Genomic DNA, 12,012 nt, shown 5'->3' on the forward strand with positions numbered 1-12,012 from the left:
TGAATCCCCCTCGTGGCTTACTCCAATCAGAAACTTGTTATCCTTGTTGATGTCTCCATTCATATCTTATTGTCTAGGCAAGAATTTAGGAACAGGTTGCGACATAAAAGGAAAATCTGAACTCAGAAGGCGCTTTCCTTGTTAGGAGCGCAATTGTTTCTTCTTCCGGATACAGGGAATTACAGAGTAAATAAAGGATATTATTTGATTTAATGATTACCCTCCCCAACCCTCGCTCATTCATATCGCCTAGACGTCGCTGGAAGTTTATTTCCTTTGTTCTTACTTCCAGAAAATATGAGGTTATACAATCGATAAGTAAATAGGGTACTGTTATTGTCCTCTATGAAGGAGGACAGGTGGAGACATAACTCACTTTGCAGCGAGGGGAGTAAATAAGGTTCATGGTTCAATGACGGAAGAACGCTGAGCGAAACGGCAACAAGCGAGGCCAACCTTGGCACACTTGTGCTCGCGGCGCAAATCGAGATGTCGTGAGTCATACGAGACGGGTTACTTTCACATAACACTAGTTTCGCTATTTTTCTTGCCTTTTTTTAGTGGGTTCTCTTTTTATCCTTGTCTCCTTTCTTACTTCAACTGCAGGCTGAGTCATCCCGCCTCGAGAGACGAAATGATTCTCAATTCTCTTTCATGAATAATGGATGTCATAGTCAATTTTGACTGAACCTTCATACAACAGTGAAGATTTTCATTATAGATTCTATATTATATACAATAATATATAAAATAATTTAACACTAATAATAAACCCCCGATATACTTGAGAACAGGTACAAATCAGTATATCAAGACAAAGTACACAATATGACTATGTTCATTAAAGCTTCTTCCAGTTTGTAGTACATACAACAACATACGCAGTACAAACAACAACTAAAAATGACTGTGATACTAAATTCAGTACTCAGCGAGTGTTGAAAATTTTTAAACAGCAGAAAACTCCACACGAATCAATAGTAATGAAAAAACTCGCATTAATATATAAAAATGTTGTTTTCGGATATTTTCCTGTATACACTGCCATGCTTATCACGAACATTCGGGCGACCTGACGTGCAGACATACTCTATTCCTTGGGTAGCGTGTCACACTCATTTGTTATGTCATGAAATCACACTGTATCCTCCTTAGGTGTAGGACTCTGGCATTCATTTACATTTCTCTGACGCTTACATTAGTGTATGTATACATATATGTATATATATACATATATGTATATATACGAGTATATATATTTATATAAGTATATATGCCTATACATACACAGTTCCTCGTTAGACGGGTCGGTATAGTTCTCGGCTAGCACTTTGCAGGGCCCGAGTTCGAATCTCCGACCGGCCAATGAAGAGTTAGTGGAATTTATTTCTGGTGATAGAAATTCATTTCTCGGCATAAATGTGGTTCGGATTCCACAATAAACTGTAGGTCCGTTGCTAGGTAACCAATTGGTTCTAGCCACGTAAAATAAGTCTAATCTTCGCCAGCTCCTAGAGAGCTGTTAATCAGCTCAGTGGTCTGGGTTAAACTCCAGGTATACTTACTTATACATATTACACACATATATATGTATATATATATATATATATATATATATATATATATATATATATATATATATATATATATATATATATATATATATATATATATATGCAAACGGAATTTTTATGATGACAGCACCTGTCTGATATTTTTCAGCTCCCAATGTTGTGCAGGATCACTAGAATTCTGGCAATGATGTTCGAATAATTGTTTAATTATTCCTTGTGATATTCAACATTTGTATTTATACACCACGTGTCCCTGAAATTTCTATGTATATAATCTCCGCGCAAGCACCCTTGCACACGCACAAATACTCACAGGCGCAGAGAGACAGACACGCGCGTTCAAACAAACACACACACACGTATATATATATATAGGCTATATATATATATATATATATATATATATATATATATATATATATATATATATATATATATATATATATATATATACATGTGTGTGTGTGCGTGAATGCACGCAAAACTGAATCACGAAAAATATGGAACGGGATGAAGACAAAATCCACGAAGGAAAAAGAAACAATGGAGTGCTGCAAGGCCTTTCGACTTATAGTTCTTAACTTAACAGACTGAAGAAATATAAAAATAAGTTTACAAAGAAAGCTCATATAAATGGAAAACCTTGCAGTTGCGCTACGAAACAATATTGTTGGAGAGGGTGGAAAGTAAGATGGAAGAAAGATAACATGAACGGAGGTACAGTAAAAGGAATGAGAGGAGTTGGAGCTAGGGGCCGAAGGGACGCTGCAGAGAACCGTAAGTAATGCCTACAGTGCACTGCGTGAGATTCACTGAAGGCACCAACCCCCTACGCGGGCAGTAGCTTAGGGATTTATTGTGTAGAGGAAAACTGCTTGGGAGATGAAAAACTTCTACGACGAAAACTAAGCATGCATTAGAATAGACAAGAGAGTGCATGGTTTGGGTGAAGAGTGGATCGGAGAGAAGGGTATGTTGTGTCTCCGTGGCTATTTAATATTTATAGGGATGGATTGATGTATGAAATCCGATAAAGAACAGGAATCGTGGATGGAATGTGGAGTGGCTGAAGTGAAGTGTGCTGTACATGATGATGGTGAATGAAAAATAATATTGAAGTTAATGTGCTGAAATATTTGCCTCGTATACGTGTAGTGAGAAAGACCACCTGTTATGTAAGAAGCAAGGGTGTGTGTACATAATAGGCGAAAAAGGCATTAGGTTCAGGCAGGGCGGGTGGGGTATCAACAACACATGGTAGTGAGCCTTGTTTGCGGGTTATGTGAAGCGGAAAAAGAATTGGAAGTTTCTGTGCAGTCATCCAAGATTTAGCACGTCACTGAATGTTGTCATGCTCTGTCTAGAAGAGCCATCTCCAACTAAGAGATGTACACACATACACACACACACACACACACACACTATATATATATATATATATATATATATATATATATATATATATATATATATATATATATATCAGGGGCCATGGGCTTGCAGACCCACACCATGTTTTCACAGCAAGCTGAAAGGATAACAATTTTTCTCGTTTTGAATGCGCACAAGTGATAGAAGACAGTACATGTTTAGTGAGAGGAAGCAGATCTTTTCGCATTTTATGTGAATAGCAGTCATCTGTTTTCGAATATGAAGGATAAGAAGGATTTTGATGGTAGGCACCGATAAAGACAGATAGAAAGGTAGGAAAATAAACATCCCAAACAAATACCACGGAAGACAAGGGAAAGTTTTAAAAGTAGTACCGTCAAATAACGTGGTCAGAGAAAACTCTGGAATGATAAGGAACTTTATAGAATATAGCAAAAAAAAAATTCCTAATTGAAGTCAAGAAAAATGTTGAGTCTGTTGATATTATATCCGCAAGGGGAAAAATCAACTTTTGTTTTCATGACAAACTAAATAATATTTTGCGTTTATTGCATGAAATTAAATTTTAAATAGTAAAAATTCCTCAAAAAACACAAATACAGGATTATTTTATATGAGTTATTTTAGAAGATAGAGTCATGACTATTTAAAAGCTTTTTTAGAGTCGAAAATGCGTGACTTTCAAACGAGTTGTTTGAGTTGTGAAAAAGCACAACTATTTTAAAAAGAAGCTCCTTCCTTAATCAATTTACATGACTGTTTCAAAACACGTCTTTTAAAAGATAAAATGCATGGCAATTTCAAAAGTTCCTGTAGAAAATAGTCATGACTATTCCAACAGCTATTTTATTGGGAAAAGCGCATGACTATTTCAAGAAATCTTTTACAAACGAAAGGCGTGACTACTTCAAAAAGAGCTTTCACAAGAGGAATCAAAAGAAACTGTTTCAAAGACGGTTCTTTTAAAAACTAAAGGGCATGGCTATTGCAAAAGTGTTAATTCAGAAGAAAAAACTATTTCAAAAAGGGTTCATTTAGAGGAAAAAAGTCACGACCATTTAAAAAGTTCTTTTAAAAGAAGAAAAGTACGACTATTTCAAAAGAATCCCCTAACACGCGAAAAGGCATGACTATTTCAGTTCTTTTAGAACCGAAAAAGCCCTAATATTTTCAAAAAGAAATCTTTTTAAAGAACGACGATTCCTACGAACTTTGACTTTCACCATTCACTTTAAAAGAAACTCCTGCACTTACAGCCCCTTTTCTGCTATCGATCATGTTCTCATCTCTTTAATAAATGATTTATACGGGGATTACAGTACAACCTGAGGCAGAGTCACGTCAGCTCAGTTTCCAAAGAAACTTTTGAGGGGGTCGCCTTATGATGGGCGCTTGCTTATATTTTCCGCTTTTAGGAGAGAATACGTAATGTATAACGAGAGAGAGAGAGAGAGAGAGAGAGAGAGAGAGAGAGAGAGAGAGAGAGAGAGAGAGAGAGAGAGAGAGAGAGAGAGAGAGAGAATTATATAATTTTTCTTCTCTTCAATATTACACAAACAAGATTGTTAAACAATTTTTCTTCTTTTACAATAACAGTAACGTCCACTCCTTTACAGGATAAAATTTTACGTACTAACTACATTTTGTGCTTTATTCTCTAACAAACGTATCTTGTAGCATATCTTGAGAACCCACGAAATTTAATTCTGCGCTCCCCGATAATTTAAAAAAAAGTAAAGGCTGCATTGTCACGACAAGGGGATGTGTAGAGATAAAATATTTATTAGCATAATCCTTTAAAATCCTCCAGCAATAAATTCTGATTTCACGACGTAAATACCTGACAAGAGACACAGGACGATAAATTACTGACTTGAACTAGTTAGAAAAAATTAAACTTCTGATGAGCTCAAGTCACTATTTTTATACATAAATTATCATTCTTCAAACAAAGAGATCATAATTTGCGAGACTTTTTTCTTACACTATAAATCACTCGTAATTTCCATGTGTAATTTATTACTCAGATTTATCTAAACATCGATTTAACAAGGAATGTTTAGATCACCTGAGCAATTACCCTGAAACCTTATTCCGTAATTTGCTGTTAAGTATAAGTTATTAGCACAAATTTGACGAGAAATTATAATAATTCATTTCAAACTAGGTTCTCACAAAAATTAAACGCACTTTAATAACCACAGTTATAATGCGCATAAACCCATAATCTTCAAGTCATTAGTTTTCTCACTTGCAGCGATCACAAAATGAAAATATGCAATTTAAAAAAATCATTTAAGACTCATATACGTGTTTTTCATATTATTTATGTTCATCAACTTATTTACTCTTCCTCTATATGTGAATGGATGATGACGTCATCCGTAACCTACACAGCACTCTATATCCTAAATACAATAGAAAAAATCATGACGATGTTGACCTTAAATTGCACGTAATATTAGATTGGTCGCTATATTAAAACTGGCATAAAATAAATGCATCAAACAAACCTTACATTCAACTTACAAAACTCGTTGTCTTTCACGCCTCTTCACTGCTCAAAACATTTTCGACGGTAGAAAGTTTATTACCACTTTTTCACTAGTATACTTCGATTATAAACTAAACGGGAAAATGCTGATTGGGAAAAAATTAACTAAGAAATAATTATATGGATTTGCTGACTAATTTATAGGGTGTTCATAGAACGACCAAGGTAACTAACTTTAGAATAGATATCCTAAACGAAAGTTTCATAAAACCGCACGGTATATTCACTATAAAAAACCCAGAAATTATAACTTAAAATTTTTCCTATAACCCCAGGCCATTATGCATCCACAGTGCATCTACCTAACTATGTATTTAAACTGACCTTAGGTCATACGGTAAACAGTTTACGTTTGTCAATTCTCAACATGTTGTTTTCTTTTACATTCCCCCTCCTCTGTATACCAGCTCCCAAAATGTGCACCACAGTCACCATAACCACTGAATTACATTCACGATATTAACAATCTTTTTCTCCCTACTTTTCTGACCTCTCTCAAATTTCCTGTCTACGTGACCTTTTCCCTTGCTGTTACAAGAATCGATCACGCAGTTTACTCTGTTACATTAAGCCTGATCCTTACCCCCTTTTTTTTTTTTTACAACTTACCAATATTGCCACTCGTAATATCGGACCAATTTCTTTATTTTCTCTTCTTCCCATATCGATTGTATTTGTTCCTTTAGCAAAATGTTCCCCGTTTCACACTGCATGACACAGCAGAAGACAAACTTGCTACCTACTTTGCGAAACTTACATTTATACAAATCGTGCTGACAAAATCGTTATTCAAGTACTAACTGTGATCGATTTGACTGACAGATACCACGCTCTTTTGCATCAACAGCAAAGTCGCAGCAGCAAAGGTCATAGAGTCCCACGATGATGACACATACGTGCACAAGTATAAAGCCTATTTAAAAGTAACTCCTCAGTCTCTACTTGAAACGTATGCCTGAGGAACCTCTCCAGGACCCTAAGATAATGTGTCAACAAAGACTCCGTTGTCATCACGTACAATCTCAAGTCAAAGCCAGCTTTCTCAGTCCCCGTACAATACAGGACAAATACCAGTGTAACGACCCTAGTCCCCTTAGACATGTTGTGTCAAAGTACTGTTTCCAAACCGCATATTCAGCCTAAACCAATTTATCATCCTACTCACCGTGTATAGCATAAATCAACAAAACATTCCCAATCCCCCAACTTGATATATCAACAAAGCTTCGGCAATCTCCGTACACAGCCTATATTAATCAAAATTCTGTATACACAGAAAAATATACTTCCGTGCCCTCGTGTACAAGCCATAATCGCACAACCTTTTCCAGTTCTTACGCAGTTGACAAATATAATCACAGCCCTGACAAATGTCTCATACAACCTCTATACACAGTCTTCTCAGTCCCGTTCTATGACATCAATGAGACCTTCTCATCCCCACATGCACAACACTTCTACCCAATCTTCCCAGCGCCTTATGTATACAACACATAACCTTCACAACGGTTCTGGATGCCGTATATGAATTCAATCGCGGATGCTAGCTGTCTCCACAGACATGAATACAGGGGACGCCAGCAAGCAATTGCCGGTCGATGAATGCTTTCAGAAAACGAAACGAATTGCAAGCACCAATGCAGAATAAAAACGACCGATTGATTCCATCGCGTAATATCGCCCACTCAAATTTCAAAGCTCGCAACACTGATATTGGCTACCGATAATGATGATTTAGCTTCCACTAACCCTCGAGAATTAGAATTTCTTACATAAACCGAAGGTAAATACATAAAAGTATATCATATTGACAAAAATACACACACAAATATATAATATTACAGACACACACACACGTGTATGTATGATTACAACATTCATGTAAATAAATAAGTATTAAAAGGTGTAAAACTTTCAATAAATTTTACATTACATATAACTGAAATATAAGTACTACATATTTAATTATGTATAGATATATAGCAAATTCATATAATTTCCACATATAAGAAATGTAATTCAAAGTTCATACGTATGTCTGAATCTGTAAACATATTCAGGGACTTACATTCAACCTTTCACTGTAAATTCCAGCCGACACATTTTTCTTGTACGACCACAGCATCGCAGCTTTTACTAATTTCATCATCGGCAAACACAGACCGTACTAGCATCTAAAAGGACACAATAACGCAAAACAATTTTTCTTTAAAATGAAATAAACCGTCCTCAAAATCAGACCCGTATTCATAAAAGGAAGGGGAGAGCGAAACGAAATAACAGCGTGAAATACCCAGTCAATGCCAGTATCATGATAGGAGACCCGATGGTCAGAACAGGTAAGCCACAAGGAATCTCTCAAAGTATTGTTGTATTGATATCATGAATTATGCTTGATGCGAAGCGTGCATGCACGAGTTTTCGTGCGTTCACATATGTATTCACGCACATAGAAACACACACACCCACACACACACACACAAACACACACACATATATATATCACACACACACACATATATATATATATATATATATATATATATATATTATATATAAATATATATAATATATATAAATATATATATATATATATATATATATATATATATATATATATATATATATATATATATATATATATATATTTATACATATAATCTACTATTCATTTTTTTACATTATGTATGTAAATTGTAATAACTCAATCCATTACAATTACGTACATGTACATACATATAAACACATATACATTTATATAATATATATATACTGTATATATAAAGTGTTCATGCCCATACAATCCATTATGGATCTTTTAAATATCTTGCGTCATAGGTATTCTGGCAATTCTCATATTACTGAAGTATATGACGCTTCAGTAAGAGAGAGAGAGAGAGAGAGAGAGAGAGAGAGAGAGAGAGAGAAATCTTGAATTAGCTATCGAGATGAACTGACGGATAATTTTGTTTTATATCTCTATGCAACAAGAAGCGCGGGGCAAGGAGAAATTGGTAGAAACTGCGTATCTGGAACACTACAACCGTTTTAATGAATTCCATTAATGCTAAGATCAAAGAAAATAAATGAAGAACGAGCTATTAGAAGTCGAATACTAATGACAAATGATGTTTGGCATTGAAGGAAGACATGGTATAGGAATACCACCAAATCAACGAGTCGCAGATGACAATTGCAGACGATAATTGAAAGAGAAACATAAAAGAGCAGATGAAAGAGCAGAACCATATTCTACACCATTAGACACAGGAGGGTGGGCAGTTTGTTTACAACTCTCGCCATAAACAATCATATCAGTAACCAACGGCCTCACTGAATTCTGCTTCGTTGTCTCCCTAATCAACAAAATAACCCAAAAAGGTGAACTTGACCTTTCACAATTTCAGGTTAAACGTGCAAATACTCATTAAACTAACGTCTCATAGTGATATGAATATTTCATCTTTTTGAACAGCCTATCATCAAGCACTGAAGACTGGGGTGGTGATTTCTATAATCACAAATTGTCAAATCTTCATGCAAATCCACCTAAGTTAATCATCTAAATACAGCCATAGTGTTGTTTTCACCAAATTTCGCCTTTAAAATACGATTCGAAAACATGTGATCAATCTAACCTGGTTCCCATAATCCCTGTGATAGCAGGCAATGGAATACAAAATTTAAGCCAAAGGCCAAGCGCTGGGACCTATGAGGTCATTCAGCGCTGAAAGGGAAACAGAGTAAAAATTTTAAAGGTTTAACAGGATGAAATCCTCGTGGTTGCACTATATAAGAATTGTTAAGAGAGGGTGGAAAATAAGGTTAAAGAAAGAGAATATAAAGAGAGGTATAGTAAAAGGAATGAAAAAGGTTGTAGCTAGGGGCCAAAGGGACGCTGCAAAGAACCTTAAGTAATGGTTACAGTGCATCGCGTGAAGTGACTGACGGCACTACCCCCTGTGGGACCCTGTTATAGATTCATGTTGTCTGTTGGTTATTTAATAAAATTAATTAAATTGGCGCCCATATTTTGATGCGCGTAAGTTACCGATCGTTGGTGTTCGATGTTTATCAAAGAAAATAAATGGTTTTTCCCGTAAAACCCGCGCTTTTATCCAATCCATTGCAAGATATCACGTATACGCTCATATCTGGTGGGCTTTCACTTTCCACGTCAACATTTGTGACGGAGAATCCAACCACATAAGGCTAGCTTAAAGCACAAGGATCGTCTCTATCTAAAGCTTCACTAATATTCATGTTTCCTTTATCCCTTCATTTGGGGGACGAAAATGATTTAATTCGCTTTATAAATCTACTTTTTAATTATATGGTCGTATTTACGGAAGACATTTACTCATAATTCATTGCAAATTCTATATTCTTATACCGTTAGCAAAAAATTCCTTAAAATGTACAAAGATAGGAAGCCTGCCAATCCAGCCTTTACTGTGCACTTGGCGGTTGTAATACCCTTAATCTTAAGTCTAAATAAGACGGAAGTTGTTTGATCTTTTTCCCAAATTTACTTAAAATTTGATACATACTTAATTTCGTACAATATTTCCCCCATATATAAAAAAAGCTTAAGTATGAATCCTAAAGCACAGTAAAGGTGAAGATATTTAGTATTGCCTGTGAAGTAAAAACTCCTTGTATAAATAGCTCTCCATAACACTACCAAAATTATTATTGTTTGCGAAGGCATTAAGACGCTGCCCGAAGTAAAACGCTCTTCCGTTCTCCTTTTTCATTTATGTGGACATCCTACTTTATCATACCGGCTTTCACAGTTTTAAAAGGGATAGATAGATAGATAGATAGATAGATAGATAGATAGATAGATAGATAGATAGATAGATACCATATAAAAGTAAAATTACGAAAATTATGTATTTGCCCAGGGAATTTTTTTTTATTTGGTATTTAAAGTATATTTATACGATAAGTAAATACATTTAATGCTCCTTTGAGGAAGGGGTTTCACACAACAAAACAACAAATATGAACATGGAAGGTTAGTACACCATGAACCTTGGATATATGTAAAAATAAAAAATAAAATTAATTCAAGATATATACTCTCCAAGCGAAGACAAATACAGTACATATTACATCCTGAAATCTAGTGAACACCAGGAGAATAATAAAAATATTTTACAATGAGTTTTCTATCAATGAATAACAGAAAATACTGACTAACAAAGTTTTTAACAATTCCAAAATTCCCACTGTTATCAACAATCAACAAAGACACTTTTTCCTATCATGAAAAATTGTAAGTGGTTTCGAGCTGCAGAATTCATAAAAGTATTACAGAACGCATGTAAATATATGGATCCTTTTATTGCGACGAGGTTTTAATATTCAAACGTTCACCTCCGTATGCACACTTCCTGGTTCACTGTGCATCAGTGTAAAAGAGGAGGGTTTTCACTTGCAACACGACCCAACCATCTCCGTAAGCTTGGGCGATATGGGGTGTAGTAGCGGGGCACCTACGGGCCAGTCATTTGTTTAGTTATCTAAATCCTTACGCGGGCAGATACAGGGACTCGACCACCCATCGTATGAGTGAATGTTTGGTCTCCAAGGCATTGTGCAACATAGCAAGGACCTGCTCATTAACAAGCTTTAAACCTCTGAGCTGCCGTTAAGCATTAAAATAAGTGATTCGGCACTGAAAATTTTCATGTTTATTTATGCGATTTACCAAAGATGCACCCTAATCATCACAGCAGTTACAGTAGCTTTGTTAGCTTTATGTAACTGCATTGGGCACTCAAAAATGATATGAATACAGGAAAAGCAAAAAGGAAAAACTCCCCATTGTGATATGGATAACCCTGTTTTAGACAATCCTCCCAGACCCAGACAGCTAGACTTGAGCAACATCGTTGAAATGCCAAAGGTCTATAGAGGCCGAGTGAACAAAATATATAATTTACATACATCCAGCACATCTCAGTATCTACTATTAACTTACTCCCTTCTAACATACCATACCAGTTAAAAGGTATACCTTGTTCCAGATGCAATATTTACAAATGCTTTGAATGCTGATGTTGAAAAAGCATTCTCCTAGAGCATAGAACAAAGAGATGCGCTTCGAACGTTGTACTATTACAAATGTTTTTACGAAATATATTCTAACGTAAATAGCACACTTGGTAAGGATTCTCTGCCTTACCATTCATTGCCTTAAGATTGATTAAATATTTTATGACATCAAAATTAAATAAATTTATTGTCATGTATAACTCTTACCGTCCATGCAACCAAAAGTCTGGCGACGTCACCTTCGTCATACTTGAAATTATTCATGAAATGTGCCGTTCTTTAAAACTGCAAGTTCATTAACTTGCAAACCTTAACATTTCCAGGAATCTCTTTACTTTTGCTACAACGTTATAAAACTTCACTGCAATGAAGCAGCAATTCCTGACGACAAAAATACTCCGGCATTTTTACATGTAACTGTTGACCACT

The 12,012-nt window shown here is 35.4% G+C and overlaps 1 protein-coding gene across 8 annotated transcripts in view; it reads right to left on the bottom strand.

Annotated features, from left to right (window-relative positions):
* LOC136836438 (uncharacterized) overlaps window positions 1–12,012 on the bottom strand; it is a 527,535-nt gene that overhangs the window by 415,952 nt on the left and 99,571 nt on the right. The window lies entirely within an intron of this gene.

This window comes from Macrobrachium rosenbergii, chromosome 56, assembly GCF_040412425.1.
Source record: "Macrobrachium rosenbergii isolate ZJJX-2024 chromosome 56, ASM4041242v1, whole genome shotgun sequence".
NCBI classification, from domain to species: domain Eukaryota; kingdom Metazoa; phylum Arthropoda; class Malacostraca; order Decapoda; family Palaemonidae; genus Macrobrachium; species Macrobrachium rosenbergii.